This window comes from Rhipicephalus microplus, unplaced genomic scaffold (assembly GCF_043290135.1).
Source record: "Rhipicephalus microplus isolate Deutch F79 unplaced genomic scaffold, USDA_Rmic scaffold_191, whole genome shotgun sequence".
In the NCBI taxonomy this organism is placed as follows: domain Eukaryota; kingdom Metazoa; phylum Arthropoda; class Arachnida; order Ixodida; family Ixodidae; genus Rhipicephalus; species Rhipicephalus microplus.
Window position 1 is genome coordinate 290001 of NW_027464762.1, and position 15000 is coordinate 305000.

Below are 15000 nucleotides of genomic sequence, written 5' to 3' on the forward strand. Positions count from 1 at the left end.
GTGCCACATCCTCAATGCAGTCGGTCGCCCCCGTTTCGGTTGGGCTCTGGCACGACGGTCGCCACCGTCTCGCCCTTGAGTGGCCGCTGTTGGCGCTCGCTGTGAGGTGTTCAGCGTGCTGTCCGTGTTGCCGACGCGGTCAAAACGAGTCGACGGCTCACGTTCCCTTGTGCGCCGAAGGCTCTCTTGATATGTGATCCGACCCTCAGACAGACGAAGCCAAGGGAAGACCCAAGGCCGCAATGTGCGTTCAAAAAATCAGTGCTCAGTGTGTCCTGCAATTCACACCAAGTCTCGCAGCTGGCTGCGTTCTTCATCGACCCGAGAACCGAGTGATCCACCGCTTAGAGTCGTGAAAAAGTGTTTGTTCAATTCCGTACAGTCAAAACCAAACGTTTCTGGCACTCGGCCAAACAGTGGCCAAGAAGGGCGCTTTTCAGCGCACGCTTGGACTCCAAAACTCTGCCGCGCCTTTTTCGGCTGCCGCAAATCGAGCAAACGGTGTGTTTCGGACGGCGTTTCGCTTTCGCTACTTGCGAGTGCTTTCGTGGTCCACCCCTCTATAAATACTCGGGAGGCGTCGAAGCCGGTTCTCCAAGCCGGACCCGTAGGTATCGTTGTGTGCTCGCTCTCATTGGCCCGCCTAACCAGAAAATGCCTGCGGTACACCCATTTGGATAAGAGTGCACGCAGATGCGGGCCTCGACGGCTACACATTTCCTCGGGCGGCCGCCTCCCGGCCTCCGTGGAGCGCGGGATGCACGGTCCCATCGACAAGCCTCTCCCGTTTTTACCGTGGCGTCGCGGTTCACCACGGCAGGCGGGTCGGTCTCCTCCGCATAAAAAGGGGGACCCCCGCTTTTTGTTCCACGAAATCGCACAAGCTTTTTTCGCATCCACGGTTTGCCACCGCACACCAAAATGCCGATCCGGCTGCCTACTTTAGCCAACAGGTGGAGCCAGGCGCGCCGTACTTGCGCGGCACTTCCCACGTCCACCGAAGTCGGTGCCAAGGACCACTTTCGGCGCCGGAGCCGCGTACGAGCCTACTCGAGGCGGAAGAACGAAGCCAGCAAGGGCCTGGCCGCAAGTGCGTTCAATTGTCGGGACGTCCAAGTCCCTCGTTCTTCCGTGCTTCCTCTTTCGGCAAGTCGTTGCGGCACCTTCCCAAAGCGCGCAGACCCGCTAATCGCGACGAGCGCGACGTGGCCGTGCCGCCTTTCCCTCGGCAGCAAGCAAAACGCCTGGCAACGTCGACGCTCCCCTAACCGCGATCTCGCACCGTGTTTCGTGTGGCGAATTCAAAAGCCGGCCGGCGCTGCTGCAACCATTACGGTCGGTACGCATACGCCGCGGAGGGCGGGACGGTCATCGGAGCGTGCGGTTCCTCCATCGAGTACTGCGCACCTCGGCCGTCGCATCGCCGTGCCATGACCGGCCGCGCGTCAACGCGAACCGGTGCCAGCGAGATCCCTCGCCTGCAAGAACCGACCGGCAGCCTCCGTCACCCGAGGACGCGGAGGCGCTTGCCGCGGACGGCGGGACGGTATGCACTGGTGCACAGCGGACCCGTCACATCACCAGTTCCTTGACCGACCGCCGACGCTTGTGCCGTTCCTCTCGTACTTGGCAGTCGCCGCGCGATTGTCGGGTCTCGTTCTTGCACGCTCGAACGGTCGGGAGGGCACTCGGCTGGCGTTTCGGGAACGCGCAGCCTCGCCTTCTACCGACGTAACCACGACTCGCCGTTCGCGCTCCGCCGCTCCTGTTTACAGTACTAGGCGGTCCCGCAGCGGTCGGGTCGCGCATTTCGAGCGCTTCGAGCCACGGTGCAGTGGCGGGTCGAAAGCCGACCTATGAGTGCGTTGCGCCGTTTGTACCCGCGTCCGCCACCTGGCCGACCGTCCAAGGTCGCGGTGTTGGCGTCCGCTGGGCGCAACAATTTGTCACGGGGTGCCGCTCCACATTCAGGCAGCCCCGTGGGGAAAAGCCGACCCCGCGTCCAAACGGGGTCAGCGGCAGAAAGTGTCGGGCGCAGACGCAGCTGAGGCGCTCACCCTTCACAATCCGTTAATGATCCTTCCGCAGGTTCACCTACGGAAACCTTGTTACGACTTTTACTTCCTCTAAATGATCAAGTTTGGTCATCTTTCCAACAGACCGGCGCAACCGAAAGGCCGCGCCGGACATCGGTCCGAAGACCTCACTAAATCATTCAATCGGTAGTAGCGACGGGCGGTGTGTACAAAGGGCAGGGACGTAATCAACGCGAGCTTATGACTCGCGCTTACTGGGAATTCCTCGTTCAAGGGGAACAATTGCAAGCCCCTATCCCAATCACGAAAGAAGTTCCACGGGTTACCCAGTCTTTTCAGACAGGGATAAAGACACGCTGCTTCCTTCAGTGTAGCGCGCGTGCGGCCCCGGACATCTAAGGGCATCACAGACCTGTTATTGCTCTGTTTCGTGCGGCTAGGAGCCGCTTGTCCCTCTAAGAAGGTTGTAAGGTGCTGGGAACCCCGCACCTATTTAATAGGCTAGAGTCTCGTTCGTTATCGGAATTAACCAGACAAATCGCTCCACCAACTAAGAACGGCCATGCACCACCATCCACCGAATCAAGAAAGAGCTCTCAATCTGTCAATCCTCCCAGTGTCCGGGCCGGGTAAGTTTTCCCGTGTTGAGTCAAATTAAGCCGCAGGCTCCACTCCTGGTGGTGCCCTTCCGTCAATTCCTTTAAGTTTCAGCTTTGCAACCATACTTCCCCCGGAACCCAAATACTTTGGTTTCCCGGAAGCTGCCCGCCGAGTCATTTGAGTAACTCAGGCGGATCGCTGGTTGGCATCGTTTATGGTCAGAACTAGGGCGGTATCTGATCGCCTTCGAACCTCTGACTTTCGTTCTTGATCAATGAAAACATTCTTGGCAAATGCTTTCGCAGTAGTTCGTCTTGCGACGGTCCAAGAATTTCACCTCTAGCGCCGCAATACGAATGCCCCCGTCCGTCCCTCTTAATCATTACCTCGTATTCCAAAAACCAACAGAACAGAAACGAGGTCTTGTTCTATTATTCCATGCAAGTTTATTCAGGCGACTCGCCTGCGTTGAGCACTCTAATTTTTTCAAAGTAAAAGCACCGGCCATCTCGAGGCACACAATGAAGTGCACCAAGAAAGAACCGGCATGATGTTCAGTCCGAGCCGTCGCATCGGGTAGATGCACTACTCGTCTGGAACTGAGATCCAACTACGAGCTTTTTAACCGCAGCAGCTTTAGTATACGCTATTGGAGCTGGAATTACCGCGGCTGCTGGCACCAGACTTGCCCTCCAATTGATCCTCGTTAAAGGATTTAGAGTGTACTCATTTCAATTACGGGGCCTCAAAAGAGTCCCGTATTGTTATTTTTCGTCACTACCTCCCCGTGCCGGGAGTGGGTAATTTGCGCGCCTGCTGCCTTCCTTGGATGTGGTAGCCGTTTCTCAGGCTCCCTCTCCGGAATCGAACCCTGATTCTCCGTTACCCGTAACAACCATGGTAAGCAAGTAACCTACCATCGAAAGTTGATAAGGCAGACACTTGAAAGAAACGTCGCCGGCTCGTGGCCATGCGATCAGCACAAAGTTATCCAGAGTCACCACACAATACGGGCCGAAACCCGATCGATCTTGGTCTAATAAAAGCACCCGTTACCCAAAGGGCTCCAGGCTCACTGCATGTATTAGCTCTAGAATTGCCACAGTTATCCAAGTAGGAAGAAACGATCTAAGGAACCATAACTGATTTAATGAGCCATTCGCGGTTTCGCCTTATTTCGGCATGTACTTAGACATGCATGGCTTAATCTTTGAGACAAGCATATGATTACTGGCAGGATCAACCAGGTAATCGTTCGACTGCGCGTCCGTCCTCGCCTTCGGCGGGCCGGACGCAGTCTGTGTGCGGCGGAGGCCACCTTCAGGCGCCCCAACACGCTTATTTTGCACTCCGAGATGACGGCGTTCGAGCTCGCTACGGCACAACCTTCCCGAAAGACGAGTGGGAGCCGTGCGGCAAGAAGCACGTTCATGCTCGCTCTTTTTCGTTGCATCGACTCGGTCGCGCCGTGCGGGTTGCCCAAGCCCGCTGCACTGTCGGTGGACCGGCCGGAACTAGCAACGGAGCCGAGACTGCAAAGCCGCCAGACGACGGGTCACGCCCGCGTCTTCGGCGCTTTCGCATCTGAATCGCCCGAGGACGACACGGAACACACCTCGATATCGTGGTAAAACGGCACCGTCCGACAACCAGCCCCTAACGCATCAAGCGGATGAGGCTGCAGACGACTGCCGTGGATTCCCCTGGAGCAGACCCGAGGACACGCTTGACGAGGCCGAAGCCCGCCGCATATCAGACACCCGGTCGCTTTCGCGTACGCCGCTCACGAGAACCCCCACATAATAGCAGCGATAAGTACCCAGACCTCCTTGGGCACTAATACGAGCGTACTCGAGAAAATTTCACCGCGGGTGTGCCCCGAAACGTGTGGCACGTTGAGCGTGCCACAAGTCTACGTCGCTCTCAAACCCGCCGAGGTCGTAGAATTTGCGACCCTACTCACGAAATTCCCACCGAGGATACGGCCGCAAACGTACCGCACCTTGGGTAGGCCACGAGTTTGTGCAACACTACGCTGACGGCACAGCACCGAGGTCGTGCGCGCACGCACGGGAAAATTCCGCCGCGGTTTCTGCCGAAAACGTGAGGCACCACGACTCTCCGCAAGTTCGCGTCGACTGCGAAAGACCGAAGTCGTGAACGACGTGTCCGCTACTCGCCGCCGACACGCTGGACACCAAACGTACAACGACTCGACGGCGTCGTAGAGGCCCACGACGCGGTTTTCCTTAACGACGTCTCGGCGTGGCACCGACAGGTTAGAACGGCCGACCAACGTTCCCTGTCCGCCGTTCGGCTCAGTCGAAGGGCTCGGCGACTTCGGCAACGCTGCGAAGCCGCACGGTGACGCACGCCATGTCCCCATTTTTTTTTTTTTTCTTTCTGCGTCTGCCGGGGTGCCCCTATAATAGCAGCGATAAGCACCCAGACCGCCGTGGGTCGCTCGCCCCGGCTGACGTGGTTTTTCGTACTCCTGCGGCGGTCGCCGTCAAGCACGTCCAAATACGCTACTTTCGTGGGCGCATTCACGCTCTTTCGCTTCGCCGGAGTGCCAGCACTCACTCTGCCAAAAACGGCGAACATCCGAGCGGCGGTTCCCACTTTTGCGTCGGCGTCGCAAACCCCGCCCCGGCAGACGAGGTTTGCCGTACTCGTGCGACGGTGGCCGGCGGGCACGTCGAAAGACGCCGATATCGTGCGCGAATTGGCGCACCTTGGCTTCACCGGAGTGCCGCCACTGACTCCTCCAAAAACGGCGAAGATCCGAGCGGCGCTTCCCACTTTCGCATCGGCGTCCCGAACTCCGCCCCGGCTGACGCGGTTTACCGTACTCGTGCGACGGTCGCCGGCGAGCACGTGGAAAGACGCCGATATCGTGCCCGAATCGGCTCCGTTCGGCTTCGCCGGAGTGCCAGCACTGGCTCGGCGAAAGACGACGAACATCCGAGCGACGGTTCTCACTATTGCGTACGCGTCGCAAACCCCGCCCCGGCAGACGCACTTTGCCGTACTCGTGCGACGGTCGCCGGCGAGCACGTAGAAAGACGCCGATATCGTGCCGGAATCGGCCCCGTTTGGCTTCGCCGGAGTGCCAGCACTCACTCGGCCACAAACGGCGAACATCCGAGCGGCGGTTCCCACTTAGCCGTCGGCGTCCCGAACTCCGCCCCGGCAGACGCGGTTGCCGAGCTCGTGCGACTAGCGACCGCGAAGCCGTCTCGCGACGCCGCTTTCGTGCGCGGCTCCCACTGCGACCTGGGTCACCCGAGGTCGACGAGCAAGAAAGAATGTCGAAAAAAATTTTTTTTTTTTTGCGTCTGCCGGGGTGCCCCTATAATAGCAGCGATAAGCACCCAGACCGCCATGGGTCGCTCGCCCCGGCTGACGTGGTTTTTCGTTTTCCTGCGGTGGTCGTCGTCAAGCACGTCCAAACACGCCACTTTCGTGGGCGCATTCGCGCTCTTTCGCTTCGCCGGAGTGCCAGCACTCACTCTGCCAAAAACGGCGAACATCCTAGTGGCGGTTCCCACTTTTGCGTCGGCGTCGCCAACCCCGCCCCGGCATACGCGGTTTGCCGTACTCGTGCGGCGGTGGCCGGCGGGCACGTCGAAAGACACCGATATCGTGCGCGAGTCGATGCTTCTTGGTCTCGCAGGAGGGCCGCCACTCACTCCTGCAAAAACGGCGAAGATCCGAGCGGCGCTTCCCACTTTTTCGTCGGCATCGCAAACCTCGCCCCGGCAGACGCGCTTTGCCGTACTCGTGCGACGGTCGCCGGCGAGCACGTCGAAATACGCCGATATCGTGCCCGAATCGGCCCCGTTTCGCTTCGCCGGAGTGCCAGCACTCACTCGGCCAAAAACGGCGAACATCCGAGCAGCGGTACCCACTTAGCCGTCGGCATCCCGAACTCCGCGCCGGCTGACGCGGTTGCCGAGCTCGTGCGACTAGCGACCGCGAACGCGTCTCGCGACGCCGCTTTCGTGCGCGGCTCCCATTGCGACCTGGGTTACCCGAGCTCGACCAGCAAAAAAGAAGGTCGAAAAAAAATTTTTTTTTTCTGCGTCTGCCGGGGTGCCCCTATAATAGCAGCGATAAGCACCCAGACCGCCGTGGGTCGCTCGCCCCGGCTGACGTGGTTTTTCGTACTCCTGCAGCGGTCGCCGTCAAGCACGTCCAAATACGCCACTTTCGTGGGCGCTTTCGCGCTCTTTCGCGTCGCCGGTGTGCCAGCACTCACTCTGCCAAAAACGGCGAACATCCTAGTGGCGGTTCCCACTTTTGCGTCGGCGTCGCCAACCCCGCCCCGGCATACGCGGTTTGCCGTACTCGTGCGGCGGTGGCCGGCGGGCACGTCGAAAGACACCGATATCGTGCGCGAGTCGATGCTTCTTGGTCTCGCAGGAGGGCCGCCACTCACTCCTGCAAAAACGGCGAAGATCCGAGCGGCGCTTCCCACTTTTTCGTCGGCATCGCAAACCTCGCCCCGGCAGACGCGCTTTGCCGTACTCGTGCGACGGTCGCCGGCGAGCACGTCGAAATACGCCGATATCGTGCCCGAATCGGCCCCGTTTCGCTTCGCCGGAGTGCCAGCACTCACTCGGCCAAAAACGGCGAACATCCGAGCAGCGGTACCCACTTAGCCGTCGGCATCCCGAACTCCGCGCCGGCTGACGCGGTTGCCGAGCTCGTGCGACTAGCGACCGCGAACGCGTCTCGCGACGCCGCTTTCGTGCGCGGCTCCCATTGCGACCTGGGTTACCCGAGCTCGACCAGCAAAAAAGAAGGTCGAAAAAAAATTTTTTTTTTCTGCGTCTGCCGGGGTGCCCCTATAATAGCAGCGATAAGCACCCAGACCGCCGTGGGTCGCTCGCCCCGGCTGACGTGGTTTTTCGTACTCCTGCAGCGGTCGCCGTCAAGCACGTCCAAATACGCCACTTTCGTGGGCGCTTTCGCGCTCTTTCGCGTCGCCGGTGTGCCAGCACTCACTCTGCCAAAAACGGCCAACATCCGAGCGGCGGTTCCCACTTTTGCGTCGGCGTCGTAAACCCCGCCCCGGCAGACGCGGTTTGCCCTACTCGTTCGACGGTCGCCGGCGAGCGCGTCGAAAGACGCCGATATCGTGCGCTAATTGGCGCTCCTTGGCTTCTCCGGAGTGCCGCCACTCACTCCTCCAAAAACGGCGAAGATCCGAGCGGCGTTCTCCACTTTCGCATCGGCGTCCCGAACTCCGCCCGGGCTGACGCGGTTTACCGTACTCGTGCGACGGTCGCCGCCGGGCACGTCGAAAGACGCCGATATCGTGCCGTAATCGGCCCCGTTTGGCTTCGCCCGAGTGCCAGCACTCACTCGGCCAAAAACGGCGAACATCCGAGCAGCGTTTCCCACTTTCGCATCGGCGTCCCGAAGCCCGCCCCGGCAGACGCGGTTTGCCCTACTCGAGCGACGGTCGCCGGCGATCACGTCGAAAGGCGCCGAATTCGTGCACGAATCGATGCTTCTTGGTCTCGCAGGAGGGCCGCCACTCACTCCTGCAAAAACGGCGAAGATCCGAGTTGCGCTTCCCACTTTTTCGTCGGCGTCCCGAACTACGCCCCGGCTGACGCGGTTTACCGTACTCGTGCGACGGTCGCCGGCGGGCACTTCAAAATACGCCGATTTCGTGGGCGCATTCACGCTGTTTCGCTTCCCCGGAGTGCCAACACTCACTCTGCCGAAAGCGGCGATCATCCGAGCGGCGGTTCCCACTTTTGCGTCGGCTTCGCAAACGGCGCCCCGGCAGACGCGCTCGTGCGACGTACTCGTGCGACGGTCGCCGGCGAGCACGTCGAAAGACGCCGATATCGTGCTCGAATCGACCCCGTTTCGCTTCGCCGGAGTGCTGCCAGTCACGGCGCAGAAAACGGCGAACAAGTGTTTTTTTTTTTTTTTTCCTAGAATTTGTGTTATAGAAGGCACATTTGATATCGGACGATAATTTTCAACTTTATCACGCGCACCGATTTTCGTGTAGAGGTTTGCAAGTTTATGGGAATTTCTCCACTTGGAATAATGCGATTTAGTAGTACTACGAGAACTTCATGGATGTACTCAAGGGTACGGGGCAAGTCAGTTACGTCAACACCTGCAGATTTTTTACACTTCAAACTGAAAATTGTTGGTTGTGAGTCCTCGTGTGATATTAAAGGCCGATTCGCTAACACATAGAACAAAGAAAGAAAGGAAGAAAAAACGCCCGCGCTCGCTCAAGAAACCTGGGTTCGCAACAAGTGGCAACAACAAGCAACCGAGCGAGTGCGCCAAAACCCGTGGCGGCCGAACAAACGCGAAGTCCCAACCGCGTCAGCCGGGGCGGCACGGGACAGGAAAAATCACTTCAGCCGGGGCGGCGGGGCACCGAATAAACCTCGTCACCTCGTCGCAGGATAAAAGAGGAAACAAAAAGTCTAAACAGCGTCTGCTGGAGCGAATGCGTAATAAAACAACAACAACAACAAAAAAAAACACCCGCGCTCAAGAAGTCTGCAATCCTCACAAAAGGCGACTGTGACCGAGCAGCGTCAGCCGGGGCCGTGCGGAAACGGAAAAACCGCGACTACCGGGGCGTCGAGGCACCGAAAAATCCACTTCAGCCGCGGCGAAAAAAAAAACAAAAAGAAAGACGGAGGGGGGGGGGGGGGGAACCACGTCTGCCGGGGCGAAGGAAAAAAAAAACGCGTCTGCCGGGGCGAGCCCGGGTGCGGCACCACCGGGAAAACTGTGGCAAACAGACATGGCGATCGAGTGAGTGGGCCGCCAGCCAGGCTCAGCCAAAAAGTGCAAAGTCCGAACTGCGTCAGCCGGGGCGGCAAAAACCGCGTCAGCCGGGGCGGCGCAAAAAACCGCGTCTGCCGGGGCGGCACGAAACCGCGTCAGCCGGGGCGGGGCGAAAACTGCGTCAGCCGGGGCGAAAAGAAAAAAAAAAACGCGTCTGCCGGGGCAAGCCCGGGTGCGGCACCACCGGGAAAACTGTGGCAAACAGACATGGCGATCGAGTGAGTGGGCCGCCAGCCAGGCACAGCCGAAAAGTGCAAAGTCCGAACCGTGTCAGCCGGGGCGACGCAAAAACCGCGTCAGCCGGGGCGGCGCGAAAACCGCGTCAGCCGGGGCGGCACGAAACCGCGTCAGCCGGGGCGGCGCGAAAACTGCGTCAGCCGGGGCGGCGCGAAAACCTCGTCAGCCGGGGCGAGCGAAAAGGGGGGGGGGGGGAACCACGTCTGCCGGGGCGAAAGAAAAAAAAAACGCGTCTGCCGGGGCGAGCCCGGGTGCGGCACCACCGGGAAGACTGTGGCAAACAGACATGGCGATCGAGTGAGTGGGCCGCCAGCCAGGCTCAGCCCAAAAAGTGCCAAGTCCGAACTGCGTCAGCCGGGGCGGCAAAAACCGCGTCAGCCGGGGCGGCGCGAAAACCGCGTCTGCCGGGGCGGCGCGAAAACTGCGTCAGCCGGGGCGAGCCCGGGTGCGGCACCACCGGGAAAACTGTGGCTAACAGACATGGCGATCGAGTGAGTGGGCCACCAGCCAGGCTCAGCCAAAAAGTGCCAAGTCCGAACTGCGTCAGCCGGGGCGGCAAAAACCGCGTCAGCCGGGGCGGCGCAAAAAAACCGCGTCTGCCGGGGCGGCACGAAACCGCGTCAGCCGGGGCGGCGCGAAAACTGCGTCAGCCGGGGCGAAAGAAAAAAAAAAACGCGTCTGCCGGGGCGAGCCCGGGTGCGGCACCACCGGGAAAACTGTGGCAAACAGACATGGCGATCGAGTGAGTGGGCCGCCAGCCAGGCACAGCCGAAAAGTGCTAAGTCCGAACTGCGTCTGCCGGGGCGGCACGAAACCGCGTCAGCCGGGGCGGCGCGAAAACCGCGTCTGCCGGGGCGGCACGAAACCGCGTCAGCCGGGGCGGCGCGAAAACTGCGTCAGCCGGGGCGAGCCCGGGTGCGGCACCACCGGGAAAACTGTGGCAAACAGACATGGCGATCGAGTGAGTGGGCCGCCAGCCAGGCACAGCCGAAAAGTGCTAAGTCCGAACTGCGTCTGCCGGGGCGGCACGAAACCGCGTCAGCCGGGGCGGCGCGAAAACCGCGTCTGCCGGGGCGGCACGAAACCGCGTCAGCCGGGGCGGCGCGAAAACTGCGTCAGCCGGGGCGAGCCCGGGTGCGGCACCACCGGGAAAACTGTGGCAAACAGACATGGCGATCGAGTGAGTGGGCCGCCAGCCAGGCACAGCCGAAAAGTGCTAAGTCCGAACTGCGTCAGCCGGGGCGGCAAAAACCGCGTCAGCCGGGGCGGCGCAAAAAACCGCGTCTGCCGGGGCGGCGCGAAAACTGCGTCAGCCGGGGCGAAAGAAAAAAAAAAAACGCGTCTGCCGGGGCGAGCCCGGGTGCGGCACCACCGGGAAAACTGTGGCAAACAGACATGGCGATCGAGTGAGTGGGCCGCCAGCCAGGCACAGCCGAAAAGTGCTAAGTCCGAACTGCGTCTGCCGGGGCGGCACGAAACCGCGTCAGCCGGGGCGGCGCGAAAACCGCGTCTGCCGGGGCGGCACGAAACCGCGTCAGCCGGGGCGGCGCGAAAACTGCGTCAGCCGGGGCGAGCCCGGGTGCGGCACCACCGGGAAAACTGTGGCAAACAGACATGGCGATCGAGTGAGTGGGCCGCCAGCCAGGCACAGCCGAAAAGTGCTAAGTCCGAACTGCGTCTGCCGGGGCGGCACGAAACCGCGTCAGCCGGGGCGGCGCGAAAACCGCGTCTGCCGGGGCGGCGCGAAAACTGCGTCAGCCGGGGCGAGCCCGGGTGCGGCACCACCGGGAAAACTGTGGCAAACAGACATGGCGATCGAGTGAGTGGGCCGCCAGCCAGGCACAGCCGAAAAGTGCAAAGTCCGAACCGTGTCAGCCGGGGCGACGCAAAAACCGCGTCAGCCGGGGCGGCGCGAAAACCGCGTCAGCCGGGGCGGCACGAAACCGCGTCAGCCGGGGCGGCGCGAAAACTGCGTCAGCCGGGGCGGCGCGAAAACCTCGTCAGCCGGGGCGAGCGAAAAGGGGGGGGGGGGGAACCACGTCTGCCGGGGCGAAAGAAAAAAAAAACGCGTCTGCCGGGGCGAGCCCGGGTGCGGCACCACCGGGAAGACTGTGGCAAACAGACATGGCGATCGAGTTAGTGGGCCGCCAGCCAGGCTCAGCCCAAAAAGTGCCAAGTCCGAACTGCGTCAGCCGGGGCGGCAAAAACCGCGTCAGCCGGGGCGGCGCGAAAACCGCGTCTGCCGGGGCGGCGCGAAAACTGCGTCAGCCGGGGCGAGCCCGGGTGCGGCACCACCGGGAAAACTGTGGCTAACAGACATGGCGATCGAGTGAGTGGGCCACCAGCCAGGCTCAGCCAAAAAGTGCCAAGTCCGAACTGCGTCAGCCGGGGCGGCAAAAACCGCGTCAGCCGGGGCGGCGCAAAAAAACCGCGTCTGCCGGGGCGGCACGAAACCGCGTCAGCCGGGGCGGCGCGAAAACTGCGTCAGCCGGGGCGAAAGAAAAAAAAAAAACGCGTCTGCCGGGGCGAGCCCGGGTGCGGCACCACCGGGAAAACTGTGGCAAACAGACATGGCGATCGAGTGAGTGGGCCGCCAGCCAGGCACAGCCGAAAAGTGCTAAGTCCGAACTGCGTCTGCCGGGGCGGCACGAAACCGCGTCAGCCGGGGCGGCGCGAAAACCGCGTCTGCCGGGGCGGCACGAAACCGCGTCAGCCGGGGCGGCGCGAAAACTGCGTCAGCCGGGGCGAGCCCGGGTGCGGCACCACCGGGAAAACTGTGGCAAACAGACATGGCGATCGAGTGAGTGGGCCGCCAGCCAGGCACAGCCGAAAAGTGCTAAGTCCGAACTGCGTCTGCCGGGGCGGCACGAAACCGCGTCAGCCGGGGCGGCGCGAAAACCGCGTCTGCCGGGGCGGCACGAAACCGCGTCAGCCGGGGCGGCGCGAAAACTGCGTCAGCCGGGGCGAGCCCGGGTGCGGCACCACCGGGAAAACTGTGGCAAACAGACATGGCGATCGAGTGAGTGGGCCGCCAGCCAGGCACAGCCGAAAAGTGCTAAGTCCGAACTGCGTCAGCCGGGGCGGCAAAAACCGCGTCAGCCGGGGCGGCGCAAAAAACCGCGTCTGCCGGGGCGGCACGAAACCGCGTCAGCCGGGGCGGCGCGAAAACTGCGTCAGCCGGGGCGAAAGAAAAAAAAAAAAACGCGTCTGCCGGGGCGAGCCCGGGTGCGGCACCACCGGGAAAACTGTGGCAAACAGACATGGCGATCGAGTGAGTGGGCCGCCAGCCAGACACAGCCGAAAAGTGCTAAGTCCGAACTGCGTCTGCCGGGGCGGCACGAAACCGCGTCAGCCGGGGCGGCGCGAAAACCGCGTCTGCCGGGGCGGCACGAAACCGCGTCAGCCGGGGCGGCGCGAAAACTGCGTCAGCCGGGGCGAGCCCGGGTGCGGCACCACCGGGAAAACTGTGGCAAACAGACATGGCGATCGAGTGAGTGGGCCGCCAGCCAGGCACAGCCGAAAAGTGCTAAGTCCGAACTGCGTCTGCCGGGGCGGCACGAAACCGCGTCAGCCGGGGCGGCGCGAAAACCGCGTCTGCCGGGGCGGCACGAAACCGCGTCAGCCGGGGCGGCGCGAAAACTGCGTCAGCCGGGGCGAGCCCGGGTGCGGCACCACCGGGAAAACTGTGGCAAACAGACATGGCGATCGAGTGAGTGGGCCGCCAGCCAGGCACAGCCGAAAAGTGCAAAGTCCGAACCGTGTCAGCCGGGGCGACGCAAAAACCGCGTCAGCCGGGGCGGCGCGAAAACCGCGTCAGCCGGGGCGGCACGAAACCGCGTCAGCCGGGGCGGCGCGAAAACTGCGTCAGCCGGGGCGGCGCGAAAACCTCGTCAGCCGGGGCGAGCGAAAAGGGGGGGGGGGAACCACGTCTGCCGGGGCGAAAGAAAAAAAAAACGCGTCTGCCGGGGCGAGCCCGGGTGCGGCACCACCGGGAAGACTGTGGCAAACAGACATGGCGATCGAGTGAGTGGGCCGCCAGCCAGGCTCAGCCCAAAAAGTGCCAAGTCCGAACTGCGTCAGCCGGGGCGGCAAAAACCGCGTCAGCCGGGGCGGCGCGAAAACCGCGTCTGCCGGGGCGGCGCGAAAACTGCGTCAGCCGGGGCGAGCCCGGGTGCGGCACCACCGGGAAAACTGTGGCTAACAGACATGGCGATCGAGTGAGTGGGCCACCAGCCAGGCTCAGCCAAAAAGTGCCAAGTCCGAACTGCGTCAGCCGGGGCGGCAAAAACCGCGTCAGCCGGGGCGGCGCAAAAAAACCGCGTCTGCCGGGGCGGCACGAAACCGCGTCAGCCGGGGCGGCGCGAAAACTGCGTCAGCCGGGGCGAAAGAAAAAAAAAAACGCGTCTGCCGGGGCGAGCCCGGGTGCGGCACCACCGGGAAAACTGTGGCAAACAGACATGGCGATCGAGTGAGTGGGCCGCCAGCCAGGCACAGCCGAAAAGTGCTAAGTCCGAACTGCGTCTGCCGGGGCGGCACGAAACCGCGTCAGCCGGGGCGGCGCGAAAACCGCGTCTGCCGGGGCGGCACGAAACCGCGTCAGCCGGGGCGGCGCGAAAACTGCGTCAGCCGGGGCGAGCCCGGGTGCGGCACCACCGGGAAAACTGTGGCAAACAGACATGGCGATCGAGTGAGTGGGCCGCCAGCCAGGCACAGCCGAAAAGTGCTAAGTCCGAACTGCGTCTGCCGGGGCGGCACGAAACCGCGTCAGCCGGGGCGGCGCGAAAACCGCGTCTGCCGGGGCGGCACGAAACCGCGTCAGCCGGGGCGGCGCGAAAACTGCGTCAGCCGGGGCGAGCCCGGGTGCGGCACCACCGGGAAAACTGTGGCAAACAGACATGGCGATCGAGTGAGTGGGCCGCCAGCCAGGCACAGCCGAAAAGTGCTAAGTCCGAACTGCGTCAGCCGGGGCGGCAAAAACCGCGTCAGCCGGGGCGGCGCAAAAAACCGCGTCTGCCGGGGCGGCACGAAACCGCGTCAGCCGGGGCGGCGCGAAAACTGCGTCAGCCGGGGCGAAAGAAAAAAAAAAACGCGTCTGCCGGGGCGAGCCCGGGTGCGGCACCACCGGGAAAACTGTGGCAAACAGACATGGCGATCGAGTGAGTGGGCCGCCAGCCAGGCACAGCCGAAAAGTGCTAAGTCCGAACTGCGTCTGCCGGGGCGGCACGAAACCGCGTCAGCCGGGGCGGCGCGAAAACCGCGTCTGCCGGGGCGGCACGAAACCGCGTCAGCC

The 15000-nt window shown here is 62.4% G+C and overlaps 2 non-coding genes across 2 annotated transcripts; both read right to left on the reverse strand.

Moving 5' to 3' along the window:
* Positions 1-199: 199 nt before the first annotated feature.
* Positions 200-352, reverse strand: LOC142791854 (5.8S ribosomal RNA). Its single transcript, XR_012890470.1, has one exon. It is a non-coding gene; the product is annotated as a 5.8S ribosomal RNA (ribosomal RNA).
* A 1719-nt stretch (positions 353-2071) lies between these two features.
* Positions 2072-3886, reverse strand: LOC142791863 (small subunit ribosomal RNA). The gene has a single exon (XR_012890479.1). It is a non-coding gene; the product is annotated as a small subunit ribosomal RNA (ribosomal RNA).
* Positions 3887-15000: the final 11114 nt, after the last annotated feature.